The sequence below is a fragment of the Anguilla anguilla genome, chromosome 11 (assembly GCF_013347855.1).
Source record: "Anguilla anguilla isolate fAngAng1 chromosome 11, fAngAng1.pri, whole genome shotgun sequence".
NCBI classification, from domain to species: Eukaryota; Metazoa; Chordata; class Actinopteri; order Anguilliformes; family Anguillidae; genus Anguilla; species Anguilla anguilla.
Window position 1 is genome coordinate 35,591,783 of NC_049211.1, and position 3,955 is coordinate 35,595,737.

Consider the following 3,955-nt stretch of genomic DNA (forward strand, 5'->3'; position numbering starts at 1 on the left):
AACAGCAAAAGCCTCACCCTCTCATCTCTCCACCAAAGCTTCACTCTCTCATCTCATCTATGGGCGGAAATTAGTGGCAGCAAAAATGACGAATCGAATTGCATAGCTTGAATTTGTATTGTAGTAATTAGAGTTTATAATGTTTACACTGAATGTTGTTTTAAATACTGAATTTGAATTAAATTTCACAATTAGAAATTTTATGCCATGCTCTGAAATTGAGATTGGTTTTTATAGCATTCAGTGTTCACTTAAAAATTCAAGTGCAATGCGCTTTCAAATTCAGTTCCTACAATTGAGTGTAAGTGTGTTTTCTGCACTGTGTACTCTGCAATTAAAATTCTATTTCTGCTGGCATTCATTTCTGTCTATACTTTTAATTCTTTAATTAAGTATTCTGTAATTGTAATTAATTCATTATTGGCACCCATTAAGGCACATGAGTAACTCCTGCTACACACCGTCTCATGTTGCATGTCCATACGTGTTCCGCACAACACACAGACCCCCCCCCCCCACCCCCCGCACTGTGTCCCACACAAGACCGAGCCCCCCCCCCCCCCCCCCCCCCCCCCCCCCCCCCCCACTGTGTTCCACACAACACAGAGTCCCCTGCATGTTCAACACACACACACCGCAGAGGATACTAAAGACAAAACAACGCAAGTTTTTTGTGTGCGTATGTGGGTGTGTGTGCATGTCCATGTGTGTGGATGTTTGTGCGTGTTCGTGTGTGCGTGTGGCTGTGTGTGCGCGTGTGCGCGTGTGTGTGTTTGTGCGTGCTTGTGCGTGTGAGTGAGCGAGCGAGTGCATGTAGAGAGAATCAGGCATAACTTCAAAACCTCGTCTCCGGACGAGATTCCAAACAAAGAGACCAGCGAACGGGAACAGGAGCACGGACTCGACTCCCTGCGAGCAACGCGAGAGGCGATATAGCGACCGATCGATCCGTAAAATCGATTCCAATCGCTCGGCCGCGGGGGGGCGTAAGTCAGGCCCGTGTCGCACGCGGTAAAAAGGCCGTTCCGCGCCCGCGCGCTGATGGGTCCGAGGTCACGTCCTGTCTGCGCCCGCCGCGCCGCGACTCGCTCGCGCGTTATCCCGAAACGCCGGCGCTTTCCCTCTTCGCGCGGCCCTCGAGCCTTCCAAGACCAAGCAGCCGGTCAGCGCTATCGTCCGCTAAGTGAGAGCGAGCGCTCTCGGCTAAAAGCCTTTTTGAAAAAACTTCCTTTTTCGACGGCAGGGCAGGGGCGCCACGCAAACATAAAAGCTGACAGAAGCCAGTCTGCGGTCCTCTCTGTGACCTTTGACCTTAAATCCCAAAAAAAAACTCCCAAGAAAAAAAAAAAAAAAAAAAAAAAACAGGAAAGCAGGCTACAGATCTTAAGGCCTTCCGGCCTGTTCCATCCAGAGCAGAGCCGCCTGTGAGACACTCACAGAGGGGGAAAAGGAGCTCTTGCAGTTGCAAAAGCGGTTCCCCTGCTTTGAGTTCGCTATTTCAACTTTTTCCCCCCTTACATTTCCCCAGACAACTCATTTTCGCATACATACTCGCTCAAATGGGCGTGACATAAAACAGCTTAAACACAACAACTGTTGCGTGCCAGTGGATTCTAGAAACCATCTATAAAGAAAAGGCTGTCTGAACCTTGGAAAAACACACATCAAATTAGCTCTCGCTCTTTATGTACAAGTGCGCCTAATATTTATGAATCTACCTTAAAACAGAAAAGATGGGCTTCTTTGTCACATTAAGCAAGCAACTTTTACTCTTTCGTTGCTATATTCTAAAGGATGTCCCTTCCAAAAGACAGCTTGTATGTGTGTGTGTGTGCGTGTGTGGATGGGTGTGTGTGTGTGTGTGGGGGAGTGTACGTGCGTGCGTGTGTGTGCGTGCGTGGGTGTGTGTGGGAGTGTGTGTGTGCATGTGTGGATGGGTGTGTGTGTGTGTGTGTGTGTGTGTGTTTTGGCTTGTGGGTGTGTGTGGGAGTGCGTGCGTGGGTGGGTGTGAGTGTGTGTGTGTTTGTGTGTGTGTGTGTGTGTGTGTGTGTGTGTGTGTGTGTGTGTGTGCGTGCGTGTGTGTGTGTGTGAAGGAGCATGTACGACTTTTCTTTGTTCTGAGCATTTCGCAATCTGTGGGGCTGGCGAGGGGGGCCTCACACAACTAGATACCAGGCTCAAAACGTCAATTTGCACCCCCACCCCCCACCCCCCACCCCCCACCCAGCTGAAAGGGATGATGAAAGCCCAACCAGTCAGAGGAAAAGGGAGTGCTTTATGCCTCTGTGTGTGTGCGTACACACTCACACACACACACACACTCACACACACACACACACACACTCTCTCTCTCGCTCTCTCTCTCTCCTTCAGGGCAGCTCACTGCCAGGGCAGCTGCATTTTTTCGTCTTGTCTGTTTCCGGGGACAACGACGATGAGAAAAATATAATTTTCTGAAATGAACAAGACTACCTTCAGAATCAGTCGAACAGAGAAGGTTCTGGAAGAGACAGAGTAAACACACACACACACACACAAACACACATGCACACACACACACAGACAAAAACACACACACACACACACACACACCCTGACAGGACATCTGTCTTCATTAAAGGAAATGCAGAGGTGGATGACAACCACTGAAACGCTGGTGTCTTCAGGATTAATGAAGACAAATGACTCCTCCAGGGAAGAGAGAGAGAGAGAGAGAGAGAGAGAGAAAAAGAGAGAGGGAGAGAGAGGCAGAGAGAAAAGGGAAAAAAACAGGAGAACAAAAAAGAAAGACAGCAGAGGGATGAGAAGAAATAACATCTGAAAAACCCGCGAGGCCATCTTGGGTCTGGGAGACTGTGGTATGAGGAAGGTGTGACACACTGCCTCCTCACCTACATCCCCCCACCCCCCCCCCAAAACCCCCACTGTGAGACACATACAGGACACGCCCCCAATGACTGTCTGCTGCTCCCAGCCACCTACACTGACAGTCGGGGGAAAATGAGAGAGAAACAGAAAAAAGAACCCTAGAGGGCTTTGAATTCAAATTCAAATTCAAATGTAAATACGTTCAACTGATGGCTCTGACAGCAGTGTTTCTGCACCCACATCCATTTTATACCTGTTGCTCAACACGTGTTTTTTTGCATGGTGAGTGGGTGTGGATGGGGGGGGGGGGGTGGGGTTGGGTTCACTTAACAAAACATTATTTTGCCAATTGGGACAAACATCTAATTGGTACCCTGCTTGCAGTGTGCAGATAAAAACTACAAACAATGCATGGAGAGGTGAATTAGGGCAATATCAATCAAATTTATATAAGATATCAATAACATTTTGAAAACACTGAAAACTCCCCCCCCCCACCCCTCCATTACAAAGCCCAGCAATGGCATGAGCACAGCCTTTCACCCAAGAAACCCCCCCCCCCCCCATGTCCTTCACCCACCTGAACATGACTTTACTAACTCCCTCTTACACCCTACAACCTCAGGATCATGACATCACAACTAGTCAACCAAATTACAACAAAATACAAACAAGACCACAGGGAGACAGACTCACAAGCACAAGGCAAAATGCAATGTCATCTGGGCTTAAAACGACAGCAGACCATGCCAAACTGTTTGTCCATGGTGACTCATCAAAAATGAAGAAAAACTTTGCTGTACAGACTCATGGAGCACAGCTGGCCATAGAGAAGAGCAGACATAGTCAGACACGGGGAGACACAGGCAGACACAGGCAGACTCAAGGAGACACAGGCAGACACAGGGAGACACAGTCAGACACAGGCTGATGTAGGCAGACACAGAGAAACATAGTCAGACACAGGGAGATGTAGGGAGACACAGGGAGTCACAGGCAGACACAGGGAGATGTGGTAAGGCACAGGCAGACACAGGGAGACACAGTCAGACACAGGTTGACACAGGCTGGCACAGGAAGACACAGG